This window comes from Eublepharis macularius, chromosome 19 (assembly GCF_028583425.1).
Source record: "Eublepharis macularius isolate TG4126 chromosome 19, MPM_Emac_v1.0, whole genome shotgun sequence".
NCBI classification, from domain to species: Eukaryota; Metazoa; Chordata; class Lepidosauria; order Squamata; family Eublepharidae; genus Eublepharis; species Eublepharis macularius.
The window spans coordinates 14,971,983-14,984,468 of NC_072808.1; the positions used below are offsets into that span (position 1 = coordinate 14,971,983).

General features: G+C 46.1%; 1 protein-coding gene across 1 annotated transcript in view; it reads right to left on the minus strand.

The window, feature by feature from the left end:
- Positions 1-9,141, minus strand: part of LOC129346351 (leucine-rich repeat neuronal protein 1-like) — a 32,746-nt gene extending 23,605 nt beyond the window's left edge. Inside the window, exon 1 of the mRNA XM_055003701.1 lies at positions 9,077-9,141. The gene's annotated coding sequence lies outside the window, so the exon portion shown is untranslated. The remainder of the gene's footprint in view (positions 1-9,076) is intronic.
- Between the last annotated feature and the right edge of the window lie 3,345 nt (positions 9,142-12,486).

Here is a 12,486-nt window from a genome sequence, read left to right on the forward strand (position 1 = left end):
CTGGAAAAGTTTTAAAGAGGGACGTGTGTATTCCTCAAAAATGAGTGGATCCGTCCAGGCTTACCACGTTTCAGCAAAAGCCTAAAAGCACCCCCCCTTTCAGAACTCAAGCATATTATTTTGTGCCACACACACAAAAAAATAATAACTCCCATTTCTTTTTTGTGGCTGCGTTTTTCCTTTCATGTTGCTATGGTACGGTACCTTGTTCTACATGACAGAGCTGCTGTTGCTATCCAGGTTTTTGACCTTGCACAATTCAAGGGCTTGTTCCAGGGTGTAATATTGTAGGCATTTCAGGTCTCCCGTGCGGATGTTCATCTTTATAACTTTTCCTTTGCCTCTTAAAAAAAGGCTGAGAACCTTTGCATCTTTCTGTGCATTTGGTGGTTAATAAAACAGCCTTGTGCACTGAACTCATCTACATGGTTGCATGTCTGAGCACCTGGCTGCTAAACTTGCGTGGGATGTCCGCTCTTATTGGAGGAATGTGTCTGTGGTATTCATTTTCTGGACATGTGCCCAGTCTTTAGAACATTTTGCCCTGGGAGGGTCAGTTGGAGTCTTAATTTTCCAACAACAAGCCAAGATGCTGCTATTTCATAGAATCATAGAATCATAGAATCATAGGGTTGGATGGGACCTACAGGGTCATCTAGTCCACCCCCTGCACAATTCAGGAAATGCACAGTTACCTCCCCCCTGCCACACACACACACCCAGTGACCCTTACTGCATGCCCAAAAGATGGCAAAATACCATCAGGATCCCTAGCCAAACTGGCCTGGGAAAATTGCTACCTGACCCCAAGGTTGCGATTGGCCTTACCCTGGGCATGTAAGAAGGGGCCACGAGAACTAAGCACTGATATACCCCCTCCTGCCCTCCCTTTCATGATCTGCCTATGTTCAAAGAATCAGCATTGCTGTCAGATGGCCATCAAACCTCTGCTTAAAAACCTCCAAAGAAGGAGAGCCCACCACCTCCTGAGGAAGCCTGAGGGACCGCTCTGTCAGGAAGTTCTTCCTAACGTTTAGCCGAAAACTCTTTTGAGTTAATTTCAACCCATTGGTTCTGGTCCGACCTTCTTGGGCAGTGGACTACGGGCCAAGCTACACATGACGAATGACACTTGAACGGCAAGTGGATTGAGTGGAGGGCAAGTGAACAGGGAGAAATACACTTGCCGTTCAAGTGTCATTCGTCATGTGTAGCTTGGCCCTTAGATGCATAGTGTCTATACATTAAGCTTTGCAATATTCAGAGTTGCAGACACCAGAAAGATATGTGTCTTGGTGGGGGAGGAGTTCAGATGTACTTCAGCCCAGTTGGTGATTGACTCCTCTAAGTTCATTTTTTTTCACTTTTTGAAGAAGGGGCTGTTATCTGGAGTCACATACGGGAGAACAGCGTTCCCTTAGCAGTTGTGCAGAAAGAAATTCCAATAGATGCAACTCTTCTTACCCCTATGAGAGGAGGTGCTCTTGCAAAAATTTAGGACACATGAAGTCTGTGATCTCCTGATTACTCTCTCTCTCTCTCTCTCTCTCTCTCTGTGTAAGAGATTTAAGGTGTTATCCCAAAATAACTGAAGAACATCTACATTTACTAGAAAGTTGAAATTTGGAATACAAGTTGCGCAAGGTATCTGAATGGGGCCAATGTCCCTGAAAACAAAGACCCCGAGGTGTGGCCCCCAAATAGTTATGATACAACATTACCACCCCAAAAGCTGAATTGTGATCCACGTCTACAGAACAAGACACACTGATTACTATATATTTATATCTTTCTCCCTTGAAATAGATCAAGATGGGTGGCCGTGTTTGTCTGTTGCAGTAGAAAACGGCAAGAGTCCATTCGTACCTATAAGATTAGCAAAATTTGTGGTACGTTCTGAGCTTTTGTGAGTCACAGCTCACTTCTTCCACAAATTGTGTTAGTCTTATAGATGCTACTGGACTCTTGCTCTTTTTTACGGCTACAGACAGACTAACACAGCTACCCATATGAATCTGAAGAAGTGAGCTGTGTGACTCCCGAAAGCTCAGACCCTACCTCAAATTTTGTTAGTCTTATAGGTGCAACTGGACTTTTGCTCTTTTCTATTCCCTTGAAATGGAAGATGTGAAGTATATCCCCATGCTTGCTAGAAAGCTGGCATTTTGTAGACTATGATTATAGGAAACTGTACTTTTTTACATCTAACATTCAGGGCATGATGTTTGCCTTATAAATGAGGGCAGCGGAAAGCAATGATCAAAGCCAGGCCAGTTCAAAGTAGTTTGTTGCCCCAAGCAAGGTACACCCATCCTCTCCTGGGCTCACACTAGCCCCTGGCTAAGTTCAAGCCAAACCCCTTGTTCTGTTCTTGTGGCAGCAACGCCACAAGGGTTTGGCTTGGACCCAGCTAAGACTGGCACCGGTCTTGGTGACAATGCCAGTCAATTCCCATGCAGCTGATGGCTTGGTGCAGGTTAGGTGCACTGGGGCATCAGTAATAGAGATGGGCACGAACTGGGAAAAAACCGAACCATGTGGTTCGTGGTTCATCAAATTTCACGAACCACGAACTTTCATGAACCTGCCCCTGGTTCGCGAATTGGTTTGTTTGGTTTGTGAAAACGTCACACCCGGGGTCAGAAAATCATCACTTCTGGGCCAGCAGAAGGTCACTGCTGGGGCAGCAGAAGTTCACTTCCGGGTCAGCAGAAGGTCTGCAGGAAGTCCATCCTCTGTTGCCTAGGAAACTGATTGATTGGCACCAGGCTGTCTGCAAAAAATGAACCAAACGAACCAGCCTAAAAGTTCGTGGCAATTCATCAGAAATGGGATCTGACGAACCATGGTTCGTGAACCATGAACCGGCCTGGTTTGTGCTTAATTTTGGTTTGTATTTCGGTTCGTGCCTATCTCTAATCAGTTCCCTCCTTCAGTACCCTCCTCACTGTTCCACACAGAGTATTCAAGACAAACAAGCAGTCACTTGGGAAGGTAGTCTGGAAAACAAATCTAAGTTATGAGACAAATATGGTTGCCAACGGGCCTGGGGGAAGTCCTGTCCCTTTAACAGAGGCTCAGTGTGTGGAAATAGGCAGCTAAAGTTTTTCATGGCACGGAGGTAAATAACCTCACTTGGTAAATAATATCCTATTAAGCTTCTGTTAAGGGGGCAAGAGATTTTTCAAGCAGTTGGCAACCCTAGAAACAGGGAATATTTCATGGTTGGAAGGGTGTCACCCTTTCACACAGGTGAATCATTTTGGGGGAAATTTCTACGGACTAGGTTTGTACGCTTTCATAGTGCTTAATGTATATGCTTAATAAATGCAGTGTTTAAAGAAAAACGAAGATTGATTGTTTTATAAAGGCAGAGTTCTTCCTAGGGCTAGAATTTAAATATAAAATAAATAAACAAATGGCTGGATTATCAAAAATAACATCTCATTATTTCTAAAGCCCAAACGTAAAAGAGCAATTTGAGATTTGTTTGTTTTTCAAACAAATGAGCTTTTTCAATGGATAATACGCAGGGTGGGGCTTTCTTCCTTGCGGAAAATGGACAGCTAGGAGTAAATATGATAATTGATAGGTAGATATGGTCGGTGTGACTGGTTTTAAACACATCACAGTCCAGAGATGTATATCATTGCCCAGTGGAGAAGCCTGCTATTTCAGTCGAGCTTTGCCCTGATGCTAATCCAGAGAAAGAACAGCTGCCAGGAGAAATTTCAGAGCTTAAACTCTGAGGGTCACTGGAGGGTGTGTTTGGAATTGGAAGGTTTTGGGATCCGCAGGAGAAAAATAACCCCACATCAGTGAAAGCCATTCAGTTTCTCTTGTCAACTGTTTTTTAAAAACTGCCTTTAAATGCTCGCTCCCCCTTCGGAGGGGCTGGGGAAATAAAAGCCAATGATTCAGAAAAATCCCTGAGAGATGGAAAATTCTGGAGAATTTTTGCAAATCCCTATGGATTTCTGGACCGGTAATAGTGTGAACTGAATAGAAGTTTGGTTGCACTTTAACTGTATTTATTTTAATATAAGTCTTCTTAGTTCTAAGGGTGTATTTTTTTTAAAAATGGAACGGAATGCTTCTGGGTGATCAATTTTACATTGTCCGACTGTTTATATGATTTCTGTTTTAGGGTTTTATTATTTTAACGACGGCCGTGTTGTGTCCTTGTGGAGAACAGGGTATCTGAGGGCCAAGCTACACATGACGAATGACACTTGAACGGCAAGTGTATTTCTCCCTGTTCACTTGCCCTCCACTCAATCCACTTGCCGTTCAAGTGTCATTCGTCATGTGTAGCTTGGCCCTCAAACAAACAAACAAACCAATCTGATTGTAGAGGAATTTGAAGAATAACTTGTACAGCTTTCTGGAAAAGGCAGCTAAGACTTCTTGTGTGCCCCCCTCCTGGCCTGGTTCTGAGTGCATTGTGATTCAAGTTGGGCCTGAAGGGAACCAGAATATCTGGACTATCTTCTGAGCAGAGTGGTTCCCCCCCCCCCCCCCGACACACACTGACAAGTGTGTATCTGCGATTGTACCAGGTCGCCCTCTCAAATGCCGCAACAAAGTGTGGACACTTCAAATGCAATTCCTACATCATCTCATCGCCACTGTATCCCTTGGTAACTCCCACCACGCTTGGAGGAGGCTGCACGAAGCAGTCCAGGTCATGGGGTTCTGGCAGCTCTTTGCTTTTCTTGCCCCACGTGACTTCCACAGCCTGTGGCCCTCAGTCCAGTTGGAGTTGGGTGGGGTGGAGGGAACGCCAAAGGAGGCACCACTGGGCAGAAATGGTAGATTCAGGTGGACTCTGAAGATACTGGAGAATGAGGGCCAAAGCTAGGACAGAAGCCAAACGTCATGTATTTTTTCCAGGCCACCGAGCTGGTTATCTCGTAGAACATTTATTTATTTGTTTCTTTGTTTATTAATTAATTATTGGTCTTGTTGTCTTTCCTCCAAGGAACTGAAATGGTCTCTTTCCCCTTCTCCCCGTTTTATCCTCACAGCTCACCTGTGAGGTAGGCCAGGATGATAGAGGGTGAAAGACCCATGTCGGGTTACCAACTGGCCAGGAGAAAAAAAGCCTGATCCTTTAATGGAAGCTTTGGGCAGCTCAAGCTTTTCATAATAATAACAACAATAACATTAAATTTATATACTGCCCTTCAGGACAACTTAACACCCACTCAGAGCAGTTTACACGAAATCCTCACAAAATCACCCTGTGAGGTAGGTGGGGCTGAGAGAGCTCCGAAAGAGCTGTGACTGACCCAAGGTCACCCAGCTGGCTTCAAGTGAAGGAGTGGGGAATCAAACCTGGTTCTCCAGATTGGAGTCCTGCCGCTCTTAACCACTACACCAAACTGGCTCATGGACATAAATAATATCACCTATTATATCCCATTAAGTTTCTATTGCCCTAACCTGGGGTAGCCCAAGTGGGCCTGATCTCATCTGAGCTCAGAAGCTAATCAGGGTTGGCCTTGGTTAGTAATTGGGTGGGAAACCTCCAGCGAAGACCAGGGATACAGAGACAGGCAATGGCAAACCACCGCTGTTCGTCTCTTGCCATGAAAACCCCACCAAGGGTTGCCATCAGTCAGCTATAACTAAGTTATACTAAGTTTCTATCAACAGGGCAGTACAATTTTTGTGCCCGGGCCTGCACAAACAGAAGCGTGAACCAAAGTTTTAAACTTATACCTTTAGAAGCCTGTTTTAGGGGGCAACATCTTTACAGTTAGTAACTTTGGTTCTGCTCACAGACTCATTCTGCCAAACTGAGACGGAGGGTGGGTCTTTAATCCCCTTCCTTGTCCAACCCCTCGTCAGTGCCTTTCCTTTGAGCGCCTCTGCTACTTCCTATACTTGGTGTCTCTTAGTTTGTGTACTGGAGGGAGATGACTGGCCATAACTGGAGGGGAAAAGTTAAAGAGCCCATTTCCTTTGTCTGAGGTGAGGGTGCAGTGGTTAGAGCATCAGTCTAGGATCTAAGAGACCTAAGATTGACACTCCACCGTGAAAACTCACTTTGTGACTCTTCGTCAGTCACCCTTCTCTTAGCTTAACCTAACTCACAGGGTTGATGGGAAGATAAACTGGAGGAGAGAACAACGTTATAAGCTGCTTTCATCCCCCATTAGGGAGAAAAGCAGGGTATAAATGTAAATCAGTATATCAGAGCATAATGAAGTTGTTAGAATGTTGGACTAGGTTCTGGGAGACATGCCTACAGAGCCACGAAACCTGTGACTGTCATGTTCTCTCAGCCTGGTGTACCTTCTAGGGTTGTTGAGATGATAAAATGGGGAAGAAAGAACCACATGCACTGTCCTTCCTGAATTTCTTGGAGGAACGATGAGATTAAAATGGTACTACCTAAATTAGGGGCTGGATTTGGCCTCCAGTTGCCTGGCATGCCCGTTTGCTGTTGCTGTCCATTAAAGATTTTATTCCCACAGGCATTTGCAGCACTGGCTGGGATTTTAGTGCCGACTGACTTCTTTTCAAATCTAACATCTGTATTGTTGATGCTGTACTGCGATTTCTTGTTTATTTTTGAACGATTGGCATCGCCTCAGGCGTTTTGGCTGGAAGGACCACCAACAAGTATTAGAACAAAGAGATAAAAACGGTACAGCACAGAATTTAAACAATGGAGAGAGATGACTTCGAGAATTAGCCGTGCGGGGACAGGGGGAGAAATGCACTAAAACCATAAACAGAAAATTATACAAAATTGCTTCTGGGAGTAAACAACGGCGACCATCATAGAACAAGGGAGTTTTTGCCACTCCAGAGATTCACCACTCTGTGAAGATAATTCCATCGCCAACCTTTCTGGGTAGATATTTATCCAGCAAGGACGGCTGATGTCTGCAGCAAAGTTCTTTTTTGCTCTTTTCCTAGCATGGGCTATCAAGCCTATTTCACTCTCGCTGACCCCTAGGTGGCCTCAAGGAGTACCGATCGCCCTTTCTGCACAGCGTTCATCCTTCCCATACAAAAGCATCCTTCGTCACTCCCTGCCCGGCTCCTTTTCAACTTTCCCTCTCAGCTTTGGCATTCATAGCTCTTTCTCTCCTGGACCCTTTCCGATCTATCTGTAAGACATGGGGCGTCTTTTCTGACGGGGCTGAGACGCTGAAATTGAACAGCCCCGAGGAAGGACATTCGGGAAATTGTTCAGAATGCAGATCTGTCACATCACAACAGGGAGGAAGAAAGGGGAGCGTAGACAAAAATTGATACTGAATCAATGAAATTTGAGGGGATGGCAGAATTACATGGAATCCAGAATGGGGTAGAAGATGATTAATGATGTTTGCTGATCCCAAGGGTCATCTTTGGTTTTTTATCCCATGAGCTTCCAATTATTGGTGTCTAATCAACAGAGAGGCTGGCTAGCTGTCTGTCACTCTTTTTTTCCCTATTAAACCTGATGAGTCTTTTGCACTAACTGGGCACCTCCTGAGAAGAACCAGTCCTTATCAAAGGACTGGTCTTGCCCTTCACGTCCTGAGAGGTGCCTTCTCTAATGTGAAATTAGTTCTGCTCCTGCGTTACTAGAGGATGAAACTGAAAGGTGGAGACGAGAAATAGAGGAAGGGGTCGGGCAAAGGTCATAGGAGCAGAAGATAGTTTGAGGTGTGTAGTCACATCAGTCTGAAGTTGTCGAGCAAGATCTGGGTCCAATAGTACCTTAAAGGCCACCCCGATTTACGGTATTGGAGCCAGATCTTGCTCTTCGACTACAGACCAATACACCCCCTTGAGTGGAAATCCATCACCCTTACAAAAAAACTTGCACAGGTACAGATTAGTATCACTTTGCTTACCAAATGCAATAGACTGGATGTTATACCAAAGGAGCAGAAGACATGGCTACCCTGCCCAGTTCCTTGGGCTTTCCTCTTTCAAAGCAAGGCTTCTTTCTTGGAAGGGGCTATTGACCCTTCTTCCACTGGACCCACATTCTATTCCACCTGCCAGGACAGAGCCAAGAAGTTCTGCCTACCAGTAGACACCTCCTCTAACTAAACCCTGTACTTCTCACCGAGCTTTGATACAACTTCAGGAATTCAGCCCAGGTTTTTTTCCCTCCAGTAAAATCTTTTCTTTTCCAAGGGCTAGATTTTAGCCTAAAGCACGACTGAGAAACTTCTCTTACTGCTATTAGAGCCGGGGGTGGGGGGTGGGGAGGCACATTTGCCATTCCATTAACCAGCGCATACATTACGGCAGAGTTGAAATGCTGCTCGTTGACACTCCCAGCACTTCAATACATTTTCAGGCTGTTCAGTTAATACTAATGCACTTGGAAAGAAACCAGGGACTTGTTATAATGACTTCCAGATGGCCCACACAGTCGTTGTAGTATCATGGGGGGGGGGTGAAAATTAAGTCAAAATGCAGCCTTTAAATGTCATTAATTATATTACCTTGCAGGCTTTGATTGATGCCCAAAGCCCTGCTTTCCAGCCCCTTCCCTACCTTGGGGCACCAACTGAGAGCATTTAGGATAGCTCTAAGGAGCTCTTTTGCCCAATTCCAGATATAGCTGCTTCTGTCACCCACAGGAGAGTGACCAAAATTACCCCCAAGGCCCCTTCCCATTACCTTCTGATGGGGGGGAGACACCAGTTTTTGCTGAGGGTTGGATCAGATTTCATGTCCTGGGAAAGCGCTGTGCAAGCACTCGGGAACTCCTAGGCTGTATTTACAGTTCCAGCTAAGGAATGGGACCTCAGGAGGTTTGAGAAGGTGGGCTGGAAGCTAGGGATACCCTAGACGGTATCCTTGGATCGGGAGCAGGAGAGGGGGTGGTGCAGATCCCAAAGGGAGGGGAGGATGGGTAAAAGGAAAGAAGAAAGTATTAATTGGCTAGAAGGACAATGGAGGGATCCAGAAAGGGGAGCTGAGGAATTAGGTCAGTTACAGAGGACAAAACCGGGGAAACTTTCCACCTAGCTGCTTTCCCCTCCCACCTCCTGCATCCCGTCTCCCCCGGCAACCGCATCCCAAGCGACGGAATGTGGTACCCAGGCTCACTCACCCACTGCTTTGCCTGTAGCTGAGCGGGGCTTTGGCGTCTCTCGCTGGGGTTCAATGTCCAACTCCTGCTGCCAGCTGTCACGCTCTGAAGTCTCAGATTTTGGGGGGAGAGTACAGGGAGAGCGTTGCGGTGCCCGCCTACTTTAAGGGATGACAGGCAGCTCTGCTCAGCCAATGGGGAGATGAGAGGCCGCCCAGATGGAGATCACCGCTCTATAAGGTGGGGGGCAGGGGACATAGATGATGTCATGATGCATGGGGGAGGGGCGGGGGTGATTTTGGGATGATGGTAGTCTGTGACTTCAGCATCCCCCCCCCCAGCCCTTTTTCTGGGAACAGGTGTGCTGCAGTTCCTAGCTGGGCTGGCTAATTACACATAGATGATGCCGTCCCTCCCTCCCTTACAGGGCTCTTGGTCAGGCTGGGGCAGAGAACATCTGGGTTCTCAAAGGATGGGAAATGGGTCCATCAGATTTGGGGAACACATAGCAAGGAAGGATATCTTTAGAAGACTGGTTCCCCCTAAAAACAGAGAACATATTAAGGGTGGGCTTATCAGGGGTAAGAGTTCCTTTTTTAGTGACTTATTTCCAAGTAAACATGCATAGCAGCGAACTGCAAGAAGGTGAGCAAGGGATTGAGAATTTTGCCTCAGTATTCCCATCTGCATTATGGGGTTAATCATAATAACTAGAGAGAGAGAATACACGGGAATTGTTCTGAACACTTGACTTGCTGAATAAATGCCAATTTTTTTATTCTCTGAGAAGGAGCGGCTCTTAAAAAGTGACAACACACAAATTTTATTAAGGTGTTTACAAAGCGCATAAACAAAACAGCTAAGTACATAGCTGCTGAACCCATCAAGAAAAATATTACCAAAAAGACAGCAGGCAGGAAAGAGAGAGCCAGTACTTGATTTATTTGGTTTCAAAGTAAGTATTCTTGAACTTATTTTTCACACATATCCACCCTTTCTTCCCGGGATGCCTCCTCAAAAGGATTACATAGTGTTGATCCTGTCTTTTCTGCACAACAGCCCTGTGAGGTAGGTTAGACTGAAATGGGGAGACTAGACCCAGATCATTCAGAAAACTGGATAGCTGAGCGGAACTTGAACCTTTGTCTTCCAGAGCCAATACATACATTGTTTTGGTTGTTGCACTTTTCCAAGTAAATATTGGACTCCATTTAAATTAAAAACAGCATATAGAACCAGACAAACTGTAGTCATGGTTTCAGATTTGATATACATTCCTGAATTTTATTTAATGGTTGGGGTATGGATCTCTAGCACCATATTATTTATTTAGAATTTTTTAATGCCACTTCTCCAGGAACCTGCCCGAAGTAGCTTATAAAATAAAAATGTTAAAAGCGATTGATTAAAATCCGGCATTAAAAAAAACAGCCTATAAACACAGACCATAATAAAAGACTGCTAACAGCTTAAAAATGAATTTGCAGACAAAGATCAACCTCTTAATTAAAAGCCTGGGTGAGCAGAGATGCTTTGGCCTGGGGCCTAGAAGAAAGTAACGTAGGCAACCAGGTAAGCCTCAAAGGAAGGGCGTTCCACACGCAAGGGCCCACTACTGAAAAGGCCCTGTTTCTGGTTGCTACCTACCTAGAGTTGCCAAGTCCACTTACCCTCCTGGGGGGAGGGGGGACCTGGCACTCACTTTTGGGGACATCTTTGCGCATGCACTCTGTGCGTGCTCCTGCAGCAATGCGATGACTGGGGCTGGGAAGTGACGTCATTGTGCAGGGGCTGGGAGCCCAAATGGGCCTGCTGCAAAGCATGGGAGCGCTCCTGGGGTGGCATGATGACATCAGTTTCAGGAGTGTTGTCATGTGCCCCAGGAACATGCCCCGGAGGCCTATGCACCCACCTCCCCTCTACTGGCCAGGTGAGTGGTAGCGGGGCCACATGGTGGGAGTGGGGGATGCCCCTACTGAGGGACCTCTGAAGATGGGAGTGTAGAGAGCAGGGCTTGTGACACAGATCTTAACTTGTGAGCTGGACATAAGGTTGCCAATCTCCAGTAGGTGACTGGAGATCTCCCAGAACTACAACTGATTTCCAGGCTACAGAAATGGCTGCCTTGGAGGGTGAACTTAGGGCATTATACCTTGCTGAGGTTCCTCCATCCCTCAAAATCCACCTTCTCCAGGTTTCACACCCCGGATTTTCAGCTGCTGTAGCCCAGTGGTTAAGTGGATCGGCTGTGAACCAGCACTCCGCTGGTTGGAATCCCACTCCTGCCATGAGCTCAGGAGGTGGCTTTGGGCCAGCCCCTCCTCTCAGCTCCAGCTCCCCAGCTGTATTGTGGGGATAATAATAACACTAATTTGTTCACCACTCTGGGTGAGGCACTAGTGTGTCTAGAAGAGCGGTATATAAGTGCAGTTATTATTAATTAATTAATTAACTTGGAGCTGCATCAGGTTGCCAGGTCCAGGTTGGGAAATTTCTGGAGATTTGGGGGGTGGAGCCTGGAGAAAGCAAGGTTGGAGGAGGGGAGGGGCCTCAGAATGGTATAATGCCATAAAATCCAAAGCAGCCATTTTCTCCAAGGGAACTGATCTCTGAGAGCCAAGCTACAAGTGACGAATGACGCTTGTCAGTTGGACGCTTGTCAGTTTCCCTCAAGTGTTGATGGGGAATGTCGGCGTCCTGGTCTTGTAGCTTGGCTCTCCGGCTGTTGTCCAATGGACTTTTCAACTGTCACTTGTCCAACATTCCGCCAAGATGCCTACATTTCCCATCAAAACTTGAGGGAAGCTGACAAGTGTCCAACCTGTGTCAGGCGTCACTTGTAGTTTGGCTCTCTGTCACCTGGAGATCAGTTGTAGTTCTGGGAGATCTCCAGCCACCACCTGGAGGCTCCCAACCCTAGAGCTGCATGATATGGGAAGAGACAGTCCTTTGAGTATCGTGGCCCCAAGCCATCTAAGGCCTCGAAGGTTAAAGAACCAGCACTTTGAATTATGCCTGGAAACAAATGGGCACAAGAGCCTGAAAGGGCCTGAACACTGGAGACTTGCTTTAATGGATACGGCAAGGCTGAACGGGCCTACATTTGGAAACTGAGGATGCTGAGCTGAGCTCCTTTGAAGTGTGATATTTGGAGCAGTGACTCCATATTGGCTGGGAAGAGAATTTCCTAACAAAGGCTCTTTGGTGATGACATCTTGCCATTTATAGCAACATACTCAACTGTGGTGTCTAAGAGAGAGAGGTAGGATGGAGATGATTTCATAGCAATGACATCACCTGATGTGGGGAATTTCTCCTTCATTCCTTTCTAGCTACCTGAGGGGAATGCTGGCTGTAAAGAGCCATTAAGGTCGTGAGCCAATATGGCTGACATCGATCGCAGAGTGCTGCACTGCTTGTAGTATATCTTT